The sequence below is a fragment of the Pteropus vampyrus genome, unplaced genomic scaffold, assembly GCF_000151845.1.
Source record: "Pteropus vampyrus isolate Shadow unplaced genomic scaffold, Pvam_2.0 Scaffold3, whole genome shotgun sequence".
NCBI classification, from domain to species: Eukaryota; Metazoa; Chordata; class Mammalia; order Chiroptera; family Pteropodidae; genus Pteropus; species Pteropus vampyrus.
In genome coordinates this window covers 22,401,354-22,417,344 of record NW_011888784.1, presented here as the reverse complement: position 1 = coordinate 22,417,344, position 15,991 = coordinate 22,401,354, and the positions used below count along the sequence as shown (strand labels likewise).

At 37.5% G+C, this 15,991-nt stretch overlaps 1 protein-coding gene and 1 long non-coding RNA gene across 8 annotated transcripts in view; both read right to left on the bottom strand.

The window, feature by feature from the left end:
- BICC1 (BicC family RNA binding protein 1) overlaps positions 1-15,991 on the bottom strand; it is a 255,262-nt gene that overhangs the window by 111,934 nt on the left and 127,337 nt on the right. The window lies entirely within an intron of this gene.
- On the bottom strand, positions 12,827-15,980 carry LOC111741146. Its single transcript, XR_002780909.1, has 2 exons — positions 14,971-15,980; positions 12,827-14,853 (listed from the first exon to the last, which is right to left on the bottom strand). It is a non-coding gene; the product is annotated as an uncharacterized LOC111741146 (long non-coding RNA).

Genomic DNA, 15,991 nt, shown 5'->3' with positions numbered 1-15,991 from the left:
CCACACATTGAAAAAGAGACAAATGGCAAACTGTAACAGTCTTTTACCACCTTCACAAACTAGGTTTACTAGAAAATCCTGAAAATTAAAGTGACTTATTTGGGGACACTGAAGCAAGTTAATTTCATAGATCCTATAATGGATGAAAACACTTGACATCTTTTCAAGAAGATATCATACATTTTCCACAATCCAAATAACTCCTGAAAAAACTCACAAAGAGTCACTTCCCAGAAATCCATGATATGCCTTAATCCTTAAGCAAGTCAGGATGTCTTCCAAAATGCTCAGATTTCAATAAAGGAATAATTGGATTAAGTGGCTAACTCTGACCAACGCCTTTCAAAAAATAAGATTCTAATGAACCTCAGTTGTATGAAATATGAACTGAAAATTGGGAAACATGCCTAAAATGACTAGTACTTCCTTGTGGCACTAAAACTATAAATACCATGTTGTCAGTTAAGCTAAGGAATGCCTAGGTATGCAAAGCCACAAAACCTCTGAGAAGAAAATGACTAGCTTCTGTCTCGGAGGAAAAAAAAATGCTATACTGAGTTTCAGCTAGCTTTTGTTTTTAAATTTAACTGTTGTCCTGGTTTCCACTTTCACAAAATCAAAGCTCAAAGAACAAATGTCTGATTTTGAATCATTTTCAAAAAACACTCAAAGGTACCTTAAACATTTTAAAGATTTGCTCTAACTCCTGATTCTGGGTGCTGTATGTTAATGTCATTTCAAATAGGTCAGTTTCAACTTCCGGACATTTTTGTTGTTAAAAGAATCTCTTAGGATTTTAAGAATTTGACCTCAAAAGCAAGAGAAGTTAAAGCTAAAATAAATGAATGGACTACATCAAACTAAAAAGCTTCTGCTCAGCAAAAGATATTGTCAACAAGGTAAAGAGACAAACATCCGAATAGGAAAATATATTTGCAAGGAACACCACTGATAAGGGCCTAATATCCAAAATATACAAAGAATTCATACAACTCAATAACAACAACAACAAAAAACAATGATCCAATCAAAAATTGGGCAGAGGACCTGAACAGACACTTCTCCCTAGAGGACATACGAATGGCCAACAAATATATGAAAAGATGCTCAACATTGCTAGCTATCAGGGAAATACAAATCAAAACCACAATGAGATACTATCTCAGAAGAGCTATGATCAACAGGACAAGTAATAACAAATGTTGGAGAGGATGTGGAGAAAAAGGAACCCTCACACACTGCTGGTGGGACTGTAAATTGGTACAGCCACTATGGAAAACAGTATGGAGGTTCCTCAAAAAACTGAGAATTGACCTACCATATGATCCAGCAATCCCTCTACTGGGTATTTACCCCAAAGACTTGAAAACTCATATCCAAAAAGATATTTAAATACTGATGTTCATAGCAGCATTATTCACAGTGGCCAAGATATGGAAGCAAGTGAAGTGTCCTATGATAGATGATTGGCTAAAGAAGCTATGGTACATATATACAATGGAATGTTACTCAGCCATAAGAACAGATTAAATGCTGCCATTTGCTACAACATGGATGGACCTTGAGAAAATCATGCTAAGCGAAATAAGCCAGACAGAAAAAGTTGAAAATCACATGATATCACTTATATGTGGGATATAAACCTAAAAACAACAAATGAACAGGGCAAACAAACAGAGACTCATAGACATGGACTATAGACTAGCGGTTACCAGTGGGGTGGGGGAGGAGGGCAGAGGGAGATGGGGTAAAGGGAGTTAAATATAGGGGGATAGGGGGAGGGTGAAGTGGGTTAAAAGGGATCAAATATATAGTAGCTAAAGGAAAATGAACTTTGAGTGGTAAACACACAATAGAATATACAAATGTCAAATGATAATGTACACCTGAAAATTATATAATTGTATTAACCGATGTTACCCCAATAAACTTAATTTTTAAAAAAAATCTCTTCTTAATTCTACCAATTTCTGCTAGGTTTCTTTAGATGCTCTCTAATAATAGGCAAGAATCTTATATGTCATGAGGAAAGAGGAAACTTTAGAGGAGCCCATCTAAAAATATAACTATTTGAAAAATAACCATTTTAACTTTCTGTTGTAAAGACCTACTGTACTCACTACTTACAGGGGATTAATAATTGAAATGTAACTTAATTCTTATGCTAATCTCAGATCTGACGAATAGCAAATATTTATAGTAACAAAAGTATTTGGCCCAAAAATATTTTTAAATATATAAAGCAATTAAAATTAAGATTGTTGACATTAGAAAGAATATATATTTTTATAGTTCATTTTTAAAGGTTACTTTTTCATCATGAAAAATCTGATGAAGATAACATGCTACAGATATTTAACAGCTTTGGAACGTAAACAGTCATCCTAACTTTCTAATTCATATTTGCATTTCATAAACAGAGTAATGTGCCCAGATCAAAGAGTAATAATATTTTTTTTCATATTAAAAAGGTACCTAATAAACATGAAATCCTATGTCCTTGTTTTGGTTTTAGTTTTTGTGAGAAGTAACAGAGGGAAAGGTGGGAAGGGTGGGCAATGTTTACATAAGCTTGAATTGGAATTTTTTAAAATTGGAAGACAGTTCTATCAGCTATTGAAAAAAAATCATCACAGATTTACATAGAATTATTTAAATAATTTTGCTTTCTTAAAATAACTTGACAAAATTAGAAAAATAAATAAATAAAATCTAATTAAATTCTATATGTAGTTCCATAATAAAAAATAATTTTCATTTATATTCTTTAATACTCAAGTCATAATAGATGTTTTCTACCTCCAACAAATTCCAGATTAGCATGCCATGTGGAAAGAGAACATATCTACTAATATTCACTATCCTACACATTTTGCAAGGTTGTACCAATTATGGATAATATCTTACAGATCAAGGAAACCTTTACCAAGCCAACAATATTCTACTAACATGCTTATTTCGCCAAATTCTTCAATCCAGACGTAAACTTAAAAATCCACAGGTAAGCAATTGGCATCTCAGATCAACCCAAGACATGTCTATTTATGCTGACTTTACTTGAAATATTTATTTGTGAACCAGGAAAAGAACATTGAACACTTTAACTTGACATTTATACTCTAGTCTAAACTATTGAAAATTCATTTAAAATGGCTACCAGCTGGGAGCCATCTGCAGTCTGTTTCTCCAAAAGACCAACTCATTTGTGCTCTGTTTTCCTTGTATCAATAGAGAAATAGGGTCTATCCTCACGCAAGAAGCTGTTTAAAGTCACTTCATGTACTAATGGATTTGAGTCAAGATCCTGCATTTCACCATAAAGGGAGCTAAGTGAGAAAAGGGCCAATTGAAAAACACGGGAAAGTAGAGATGGGGAAGTAGCAAACTCTTCGCATAAGAGGGTGTCTAAAAGCTAAGGATGTTTATGTTGCTGAGACATTAGAGGACTGTTATATTTCAAGTCCAAGAAACGCATTTCAATGATTCAGTTATTCATCATCTCCAAAATGATTCCTCACATTTGCTTAATATACTTTTCATGCACATTCCCCATGAGCTCTTCATAATAATTTTATAACTCAGATATGTGAAACCTGTTTTACAGATGAGGAAATCAGGACTCAAAAAGGTTAGCAGCAGGTAGGTATGTGGTAAAGTCCCCCTAAGTCATATAAGTCCCTGGGGAGGGCAATTTCTGCCTCACTTGGCTTGGAAGGCACCACAAACCTATGGGGAGGTCACTGTGGAAGCTCAACTGCCCAGAACTCTGCCATGAACACTAAGGTACGTGAGCAGCAGAGTGCCTGCTCCTCAGCACCCTACTAGTAATTAATGACGAAGTGACCCAGAGACAGCCCCAGAACATTTCAAGCCATCCCCATTCCCACACACATATGGAGAATGTAAGAAGCATTTTGATGGTCATAAGGAGCTACACTGGCACTCAGCGCCCAGGGCTACAGACGCCGAACTTCCAACAAAGGGCAAGGCAAACCACTCGAGATGTCCACGCAGACAGTCCTGGCTCTGCAGTCCCGATAAGCACAAGTTTTGATTGCCACAGCTTAGTTACCACCACCAATCCACCAACAACACAAGTTTATATGCCAGTTACCAAAGTACATTAATTGTAAGTACCTGCATCTAATACAAATTCTGCTGCCAGCTCTTCAGTACACAAATCACTACATGTATTACAGATGCTCGTCTCGAGCTATGACCAATCGCATTGCTTCTGTCAAAGCCTGTCTATGATAACTCACTGTACATCTATAATCAGCTCACACAGACGGCAAAGCAAGAAGTTGTGCTCAGCTTCCTGTCTCCCAGGAAAAAAAACAAGTGACATTGTACAAAAATGGATAATTGAAAGTGGAAACCAGCCAACAGAGATAAAAATCCAATAAAGGAACAAAAAAAATGATACTGTTGGATGTGAAATTTGAAACAAATGTCAATGGGTATAGAGTTAATAGCTGACCGTGGGAATGCTGACACTACCACTGTTTGAGAGACTCTGGCTATGCAGTCAGAGGAAACTTAGTGAAGACAAACTTATTGATATAAATACAGCGGTTGAGACCAAAAGGATTAAGATGTCCCCAGAGGAATTGATACCGACAAAAAAACTTCACATTAAAGGAACTCTCAGAGGTATTTCACAACTTTGAAAGTACAAAGGATGAACTGTGGAATCTGATCCAGACTTATGATTACGACAATTCACCGATGCACAGAAAAGATGTTCCCTCCGTATTGTAAGTTACACAACCCAAAAAGTCAGTACTGTTCCAACTATTCTTGACAAGTTTTTAACAAAGAAATAAAATATGTTAATTCTCAGGACTTCTAACATTTAAATGCAGTGCACTAAATATTAGTTTTACTATTTTTTCATCTCCCTATATATTTATGATTGATAATGAGAAACTTTCAATGTTTTGACAAAAATTTTTAAAGGTTGCAGATCATTCTATTTTCCCTTGATTACTAAAAGCACTTTGCACAGTTTCAGCTTGCACAGTCATTTTTATGTTCCCACATTGCCAAGCAAGGTCAGGACTACCTTTTATGCCCTTTGAGAATCACTGATAAGGGGTTTCAAAATGCTCCACACTATACGCAGGCTCAGTTAATTTATTTCAAAAAGTTCAGAGAATTGCTATTCATCAATCAAAACCAAGTTCAAATGTGCCCTCCACTGTGAAATCTCCTCCAACTCTCCCAAGGCAGTCACCTTTCTCTCTCCCCTCCCCATTCTCACTTTGCTGTGGCAAAATTATAGTGCTTATTTCTTTATTTTATCAGTCCCGCTTCACCTCCCCACCCACCTCCCCCCTCAATGAGCTGGGCTTCTAGTAGCCAACAACTGTATCTTCTTCATTTTTAAACATTAGAATCTAGAACTTGGGATCTCAATAAGCATGGTTAAAGTAACAGGGATGAAGGAGGTGATGTGACGGGAACAAAAGGGGCAACAATCACGTAAGACTTCCCAATTAAACGGCACTCGGTATATCAAAGAGTACAGCCACTCCATCTATAACGTTTCCTTTAACTCATTCAAAAAAATGGTATTTTTGAGGAGTCGCTTATCAGAATAAATGAACTGGGTGAATATTCATTAAATAAGAGTAAATTCTAAACTGACGGTATTAATTCTCCCAGGGTATATGTGCATTATAAAGGACACAGAAACTCTCCAACCAAAATGTCTGAAGTGGCAGGGTAAGAACAGTAAGTGGTTAGCTGGGCCAAGACTAGGCTATGGAAACTGGCAACCCTAAGACCTGACATTTCCGCTCCAGCCTGTTGCTCGCACGGGCTTGCAGGGAGGAATAGCTACCCATTACGAGAGAGGAGCCGGATTCCTGTGTTAAATCTCCTGATTTCTAAATGTTGGCACCTATTTCAATTATGTAAAAAACACTTTGTGGGCCAAAGAAAGCATGGACCACAATTTTTGACCTGTGATTCAAACCAAGGAGAATTTTCACGGGGTAGTGGGTAGGTTATTCAGGATGACCTATAATGTTAGTGAATAACTGTTTCTTGGTTCTCCTGGGACATAGGATCTACAATTCTTAAAGCTATGGGATTCTTCAAAGTTTCACTCTATTATAATTATTATAATAATCTTCAGAAGGATTAACCAGATCTCTTATCTGATATTAAGGTTAGTTATAAAGAGATTTATTAAACTTGAATTATCAGAGGATAATGAGTATAACTTGAGTGTAATGGTGTAATAGTGTATAACTTGGAAAAAACTGTAATAGTATTGATATCTTTAACAAAATCAAGTTACTAAAACTTGATTGCAATTTTCTAGTGTCTGATTTTTCATAAGCCTAGTTAGCCTACATGAATTCACATTACATATTTTTTTCAGGTAAAAATGCATTTACCACCTAGCTCACCTTAATCTTCTTAAAGCAAACAATTCGACTTAGTATGCCCTAGTGGCACTGATGCAGGTGAGTAATGACAGATCAGAACAGCAGCAGATCTATAATAACATCCCTGAGTAATCGAAAAGATTTAAGATAAAAGTCTATGCTGGCCAAATGGGTAAGCAAGCAAGGAGTGATGATTAGGTTCAAGAAAAGTTTGCTCTGAAAAAATAAATAAAAGACGTGTATATTGGTCATGCTACTGCAACAACTCTAAATGTCAGTGGATGAACACAACAAAACTTATTTCTCTCTCATGTTAAACTGCCTGCATGAGTCAGCAAGGGGCTTGGCTCTACACAGTCATTCAGGACCCCATGCTCATAGAGGCCCTTCCATTTATAGCTGTCCATCTGGAATCCATGGCCTCCTCTGTCAAGAAGAGAAAGATTCCTGCATTGACCTTCTACTGCCTTGGCCTGGAAGAAAAACATCACCTCCCTCACAGCCCATTGGCCAAGGCTACACATATAGTTCAGCCACTTCAAAGGGGGCTGGGACATGCAGGCAGGTAACTCATATATTTGGTGGACATGACTGCCTCTGCCAGATAGTTCGTTAAAAGCTTCAACATGAGTTAGCTGAAGAACTTATTCCAAAGTAAAACTTCCCTTTGCTTCTTTCAGAATCCAGATTCACACATGTCACCTTTTAAACATATCTCCACTTTGATATCCCACCAGCTCACAGACATGTTTAAACTGAACACCATCTTCCCCACACAACTGGACATTATAAGTTGTCTACCTTCCCAGGATCTAGGAATCAACCAAATTATCTAAGAGTGATGCCACCCCAAGGACAGAAAATGGTTTAAAAATAGCCATGTTAAAACTCAACACAAGAAAAACGAACAACTTAATCCAAAAATGGGCAAAAGACTTGAACTGCCATTTCTCCAATGAAGATATAAACATGACTAATTAGTACATGAAAGGATGCTCAACATCACTGAGCATTATGAAAATGCAAATCAAAAGTATAATGAGATACCACCTCACACCCTTTAAGTGGGTACTATCAAAAAAAAAAATAATAACAAATGTTGGCAAAAGTGTGGATGAACTGAAAGCCTTTGTGCTGTGTTGTAAAATGATACAGTTGCTGTGGAAAACAGTATGGTGGTTCCTCGAAAAATTAAAAATAGAACTACCATATGATCTACCAATTCAACTTCTGGGTATATACCCAAAAGAATGGAAATCGGGGTCTCAAGGAGACATTTGTACACCCATGGTTACAGCAGTACTACTCACACTAGCTAAAACGTGGAAGCAACCCAAGCGTCATTGGTAGATGAATGGATAAGCAAAATGTGGTCTGTACCTACAGTGGAATATTATTCAGCCTTACAATGAAGGAAATTCTAACATAACAAGGTTCAACATGGATGAACCTTGAGGATATAATGCTAAGTGAAACATGCCAGTTACAAAGTACGAACACTGTATGATTCCAAAATCATAGGGACAGAAAGTAAAATGGTGGTTTCTAGGGGCTGTGGGAACAGACTCGTAGATACAGGGAACAAACTGGTGATTGCCAGTTGGGAAGGGGGTTGGGAAGCTGGGTGAAAAAAGTAAAGGGATTAAGAAGTACAAATTGGCAGTTACAATTCCCAGTCACAGGGATGTAAAGTACAGCATAAGGAATATTGCTAATAATCTTGTAATAACTATGTGTAGTGCTAGGTGGGTACTAGAGTAATCAAGGGAATCACTTCGTAAGTTATATGTCTAATCACTATGCTGTACTACTGAAATTAATATAAAATAACACTGAATGTCAACTCTAATTGAAAAATAAAAGAAATAAATGGGCACATTACCTGCTTTTAATACAAATATAGATTCCACAAAAGAAAAAAATAGACACAGAAAAATTATTCATTTCAAAGAAACACACCTTCCCTCATTTTCTTAGAATTCACTGTCCCCTTCACTCATATTTCCTCTTGATCTATAGATGTGGGTACAAAAATTATTTTACTCCACCATTAGAAAACCAATAGTAAAACAACAAGGATGAATGGTAACTGAAGCTCGACCTCAGTGTCAGGAAAATAACGGCGAGTGGTAGAGGATGCAGCCAAAGGGAAGACACCTGTTCTGCCCAAGGCTGCTATCACTAGCTTCAACTAGCATGTACAGAAGGTGGCCTAAAGGAGCCAGGCCTTTCAAATTTTTTCAAGAAAAGCTACTAAACCAAATTGGTATGTAAAATCTCCTTAATGTTAAAACATTGGCAGTGAAATAAACTTCAAAATCACTATCCAGATGACTACAGTATGGCCTAAACAAAACATGCTTGCATGCCAAATACAGCCAACGACAATTTGTTTATTTTCTGTTTACTTGAGATTGATTAAGAGAAAAATAATAGGAATGTGGCAATACTCGAAAGAGTACAGGTCCTTCTACCAGAATCAGAAAATCCTGTTCCCCAGACATTTTAGAACTAGCTGAGCTTTGATCTTAGGAAGCGCTAGATAGCCCAGCACCTGACTTTGGGTCTAGGTTATTTGGTGGGGAGCCTCAGACTAAAGGCTGCTGGAAAACTGAGGCCAATTAAGCCTAACATAAGGTTATATGTGAATCCTCTTGTGCATGGTAGGAGTTTAAAAGCCACTAAACTTTTCTGAATTTATGTTGGAAATTATTCTTTCCAAGAGGATGCCAGAAAAAGTATTACCCCACTGAATTTGGAATAGCATGATAGAAAATATCTACTGTACCCTAACTGTACTTTTCTGCAAAAGTAATTTTAAATCTCTCTGATATAGGAAAAAAGTGTGGCGTCCATAAAAAGCTATGAGTAATATTCAAAGAATTTATACATTTCAAAAATGAATTTGATTATGAAAATTTTCAAAGAAATTACTCTGGAGGCTTAAGTGCACTACTGATGTCACAAAGAAGAGTTGAAAAGACGAACATGCAGATGTACTAAGATCTCGTTAATCCGCGACAGTGCAGAATTAGATTTGGTAGTATTTCAGAATGTCTTCATGTGATTCTTAGAGTAAAAGTTTCAAAACAGTTTTTCCCTTGTGTATTTTTAGGTTATTAACATCTAAAAGAGAATCCAATTTAAAACCACTAAAGTTTCCAAACCCTGGTTTCAAAGAATTAAGATTTCTCAATACATCCTCAATTCTTAACACCTATTCACATCTGATATAAGGATATATAACTATCTTGTATTATGAAATGTGAAACAGTCAATTAAGTTTACTTCTACCATATGGATTCATTTAGAAAAGAAGAGTGGGAGATACTATGCTCAACCAGTGGGAAACAATGATGGACAAAAACAGCTCTGGCCACTGTTCTCATGAGGCTGACAGTATAGTCAGGAAAGCAATCAACTGAAGAACTCTTATTCACGTAATTACAAAGCATAAGAAGTTTTGTGAAAGAAACTTACAAGTTCTAATGATATCATCTAACTGAGAGATGTCACATAGTCTATTAATCAAGAAAGGCTACCTTGAAAAGGTGAGCTGCATTATGAATCAGGTTACATCAAAGGGAGTAACATGAATCATGCCAGGGAGAGGAATCAGCATTCATTCACTTATAAATATTTACTGTACGCCAAATATGTGCCAGTCATTGAGTTAAACGTTAGGAATGTAAAATGGTCCCTGATCACGTCTATAATACACCTGGGAAAAATAAACAAACAAAAATTAAATCTACTGGGGGAAAGGAAGAAAAGATGGTAGAGAAGAAATAATATTTTTAAAGTGAGAAAAGGATTTAAAAAGAACAGGATGCTGAGTCAGAACAATAATCTACAGGGGCTGTTCTGTATATTAGGTGAAATGATCTCTCTGAGGAAGGGTCATTTAAGTCAAGATCTGAAGGATACCAAAAATAGTATGAAGAACACTGCAGGCAGAGAGTACAACACAGCACGAAGGCCTGAAATGAGGGAGCTCAGTGTTAAGGAAACTGAAATGCCAGAATGGCAGGAGAAAGAAAAAACAGGTGAGGTGGAGAGGGAAGTAAGGACCAAGTTGAAGAAAGCCTGGAGAGCCATGGCAAGGACTTTGGATCTTACTCTAAGAGAGCCAGGAAGGCAATGATGGGTTTTAAGCATTAGAGAAACATGATCTTATTTGAGTTTTAAAGATCACATTGAAGGGAGCAGAGAGATGAGTTAGGAGGGCATTGCAATTGTCAGGCAAGAGGGAATGGGAACATGCAGAAGGGTTTGGATGGTAGAGATGAGAAAAAGTTAATCAAATCAAGATATACTGAGAGTAGAACTGATAAGACGACTGATTTGATTGGGAAAGTGTGAGGGGAAAGGAGTCATTAAGTTAACAACCAGGTTTCTGGTTTGGATAACAGGATGGCTGGTATTGTCACTGAGACTGGAAGGAGGAGAAGAAATGAGCCTAAGAAAATAAAGAGTTAAGTTTTAGATAAGTTATATTTTTAAAGTCTATGAGCCACTGAAGTGGATTTCCATCCAAGTGGAAATATCAAGCTAAGGTTATAAAAATCTAGTAATCAGAGGGAAAAAATCTAATCAGAAATATAAATTTGGAATTATAGAGGTGATATTTAAGGTCATGGCAACTGAGGCTCTTACTTAGGACCTGAAGAAGAGACTAAGATGTTCCCAATTTAGATGTAAAACTATGAGAATTCAGAGACAAAGTAGAATGGTAGTTGAAAGGGGTTGGGGATAGAGGGAAGTGGGTATTGTTTAATGGTTATGAAGTTTCACTTTGTGAAATCAGTAAGTTCTGGACATGGATCGTACAACTATGTATATACTTAATGCCATTTAAAAATGGTTAAATCATAAAGTTTATGTCCTGTATCTGTTACTAAATTTTTTTTAAAAAAAACTAAATCCTGAGAAATTCCAACATTTAGACATTGGGTAGAATAGGAGATGATGAAAAACTGAGAAGGAACAAGCTTCCAAAATGGTGGTACGTGATGATGAAGTCATAGAAGACAAATTAAAAACACAAGGCTGATCCCCATGTAGAGAAGTTCCTCAAGGGGGAAAAAAAAAACCTGAAAGCTACTGAGAAATCAAATCAGATGAAGACTTTAAAGAATCTCTTGGATTTTTTGAAACATCGAGATCATGGGTAACCTTGACGACCATTTGAGTGGAAGGGTGAACACAGGAGTTAAAGTGAATGGAGGAGGGAAAGGGGTTTGAAGAAGTAGAATGCCATGAGTAGACAACTTTCAAGAAGTTTTGACTCTATCAAGAAGCAGAAAAACAAGATAGTGGCTAGAGGAAAATGTAAGGTCAAAGGAGGTAGAGGTATGACACCTGGAAATAGCCTACACCAAAGTCCACTTCCTTTCAATTAGACCTCCTAGTTTTTAGCTGGGCACATGGACACCTAAAATAAGTATTCCGCCTTCCTTGAAGACAGGTGTGGCCAGGTAACTAAGTTCTGCCCAGGGGAATGTTACATTCTAGGAAATCTCATCATCCACTGGTGAATGTCTTTTGTCCCTTCTTCCATCCTGCTCATTGGACTGTGTTGTCTAAAGTTTCAATCTGGATTATGTAGATAAGGGTCATAAGTTAGGAGTGGGAAATCATATAGGTTGAAGCAACATGGTTTACTGAGGCCTTTGGGAAGCACTGCCACTACCAGATCTGCCCTGCCCTGCTACATAATTCTTCCATGAGAAATAATCTTCCAACTTAATTATTTTGTTTTGCTTTGATTTTTGTTACTGCAGACAATTCTAATCCCAACTAATGCCAGCAGTTTTAGTCTGTCCTTAATATGGAAGACGCTACAAATCAATTGTGTGGAAATGGAAATGACCCAATTAGAGACCAATCCAAAGCAAAGGGTTGGATAATGCCTCAAGGGAGAAGCATGAGGAACATGCAAACTCAGTGTCACTCGTGAAAACCAAGGAACACGGAGAAGTCAGATCATGCAGAGCCTTGCAAACAGCAAAGGGAAACAACTAGTAACATGATCTAATTTATATATTTTTTTTAAAGATTAGTGGTTTGGAGAAAAGTATGGAGTAAGAACCAAGAAGAGTGGCAAGAAGACCAGACAGGAAGCTATTTTGGCAATCCAGATGAAAGATGGTGATGACTTCAAACAAGGCAGTGAATATGGCACTGTGGCAGAGTGAGGAAATGTGAGGAAGATGGTACTGGTGGGACTTCATATCTAATTATGTGTGAGAGACCAGGGACAGGGAGCAGCCAAGGAAGACACTCAACGTTATGACTTGGAAAAGGTATGAATGGAGGTGCCAGTCACTGAAATAGGGACTTGTTGAGAAGATTTACACTTAGGTGAGCCTGATTTTGAACATCCTAATTTTTAAGTTCCTGAGATAACCAAGCAGATACGCAGCAAGTAAAAGGCTTGTTCTCAGCAGCTTTATTCATAATAGCCCAAACCAGGCAACAGATGAATTGCTTTCATGCAATATAATACAACTCATTAATAAAAAGGAATGAACTACTGATAAATGCAACAATATGGATGAAACCCAAAAACATTATGCTGAGTGAAAGAAGCCTTATACCTTATATCAAAAAAGTACACACTGTATGTTTCCATTTATAAGATATGATGGAGTTTGGGGAGGGTAGGAAGAAACTTTCTCAAATGATAGTAACGGTCTGTATCTTCAAGAGTTTGGGTTACAAAGATGTATAAATATTCAAAACACCCTGAATGCTACATTTACTTTAACAGCAACAAAACACTACAAGACAAATATTGAATGCCAGTTATTGGTATGTACAGTGAAGGATTGAAGTTTGCTGATGTCTTCACGTAAATCTGAAATGCATCAAAAAATTACTATAAACAGGACAGACAGGTAGATCCATGTGTGACAAAGCAAGTATTAAAAAAGTAATTGTAGAATTTAAGCAGTAGGTATATGGTATTCCCTGCATAATTCTTTCAAATCTTCTGTATTTTCATAATAAAATGTTAGAAAATCCTTAAGTAACAAAACCACAGTTCTTTAAAAGCATTAACTAAAACTTTACAATTATAAACAAACACATTCTTCCCTGTTCCTTTCCTTCACATCTTCACTTTTACTGTGAATTCATGAATGTTGACTACTAAGGGATTTGTAACCGATTCAGTCACAAAGAAAACTAATATTTTAAATCATTGTCAAGAGCCCAGAATATGTACTTTGAAGAAAGATTTAAACTAAAATAGTTTAACACATTTTAAGCAATGTAATCATGATAATTCAGGAAAAAAAAAAAGATGAAAGTTTCAGCTAATACAGGAAAAATGATGGTCATTCTGAATTATGTAACATTTCAAGGGTACTGTTTTCTTATTTTCATACATTGGTAGCTCTTTAGGATCTACTTAATAGATAACTATCACTGGCAGACCAAATATCACATTATGTTACTCGTTATTGTATTTTTAAATATTTCCCTAGGAATACTGTTTATATCCTTAATTTCCCCTATTGGACATATTTTTTTACTTAAAGAAGTCCCCTGAGGATTTTCTGTGCAAAAAACAGAAACTATAAAAATATTGAAGGCTTAGTTAAATTTTACTAAAAATTCTCTTCAAAACAAAGTTAAATTGTCGTTTTTTTTCCCCCTGTAAAGGAAATACTCCAGGAACCTGAACCCTATGGAGTCTGGCAGAACTCACAGGAGCTGAGGGGAGGTGAGGATACGTAGGAGAAAGGATGTCACTTTTGTGAGGCTGAGGGAACTGGCCAGGTCTGATCCAAAACTGCACCAGGGCTAAAATCAAGGTGATTGCCTAGGCTGTGAGGCTCAGATTTAGATAAGCATGACAGTCAGACAGGTTTCCAGAGGAAAGAAGCTCCAGACTGGGGTTTGTGGGTAGGTATCTGCCAAGGTGTTCCAGAGGAGGTGTCCATCGTGCGGCTGAACTGCACCCACAGGCCCAAGTGCTGCTTCTGAGTTTTGTGTTCCTGTTGGCCCTTATTGACACTGGGCATCCATTTAACTCTGCCTCTCTGTAACCTGGTCCCTTCCTCACCAACTCCATGGGCTCCTTCAGGCCAGACCCTTATCTCCCCTCTGGGATGCAGTGAGGCAGCATATCCTTGGGTTAGCGCAGTGTCGAAGTGGAAAATGGAACCACTGAGGCATGGGTGAGGAAGGTGGCCAGGTACAGCAGGTAAATGAAGATGGTCCCCAGCACGCTGTCCAAGACAGACACAGGAGGGGTGCCAGTGGCCAGGAATCGGTCATTTATCGTGAACATAAATATAACATAATCCAGCAGAAGTGTCATCTTGAATCAGGCATGATTCTCTTTCTGCTGGCAGATAAAAGCTGAGGGCATTCTGCTGGCAACCAGGAAACCACTGGGCACCTGAAGGTTTATCCCACAGAGGCTGAGCCTGTGCCTGATGGCCACCTGTTTAGGTAAAAGAATCAAAGGTGAGCATGCAGTTTTGTTCGTCAAAGAGGTAATAGAAGATGGCTAGGTTACATATGCAGACCGCCCTCATTGGCTAATCATATCTGATGTGACCTTCGCCGTTGTCATAAGCCATGAGACTTGTAGGTGCTGGGTCCACATTCATGAACTCCTTGATGAAGATATCTGGAAATCACAGCTTCTCAGCTGCCATGTGGAGCCTCCTGATGCTCCATATTCCTCTGGGTTCCACCTGATGAATGAATTGTACCAGGTCACATTTAGCCCCAAGATCCTGTGCTTTCACTTCCAGGACAACAGGCAGGATTAAGATGCTGACACAAGTTGGGATGCTGTGGTTGATGACTGAACAGAAGCCTTTCTGTCAAACACTGCCAGACAACAGGATCTACCCCATGTTGGTCAAAGCCTGAAAGACTGATAGTGAAAATGTCTCCTCTTCCTTGAAGCTGCAGGTAGAGAATGAGGCACAGAAGGTATCCTTCCCCATGGAGCCAGGCTCTTTCTGTCTTCCTCTCCTTGGCTCTTCTCTGGAAACTCGGCGATAAATGTTGATCTTAACAGACCATAGGCCACAACTCAAGTCTTAGCTCAAATTGTCTTTTTAATTAAAACTGATGGACTGTATTTTCAAAACTGACTACAAATTAAAATATTTAATATTCTCATTTATTCAAACAATACTTACAGAGAGTTCATTATGTGACAAACACTGCTACAGAAACTATATGAGTCTTAATTTAGTAGTACAAGAATTTTAATTACATATTCATATTCTTTGCTTGGGAAATTATATTTTATTACTCATTTTCAGCAGATGAAGTTTTCAACAGAGAGCCTGGTGAATAGTCTAAGACAAGAAAGTTGCTTTCCTCACTGTGCTTGCTATCAGCTTGGACTTTTACTATATAAAACTTTTATAATTCTTTTAAACTCCAAGAGAGAGGTTTATTAATCCCTCAAGTAAACATCTGGACACTATCTCTTCTTAGAGCCCCACTGTTACAGTAAAGGAAAAAGAAATAGCTAAGTGAGCCCAAGGTTGGTCCCAAGTCCTCAGATTCTAAAATCTTCTTTAGTCTGATCAGGAAAAATGTTGAACTAGGCATACTCA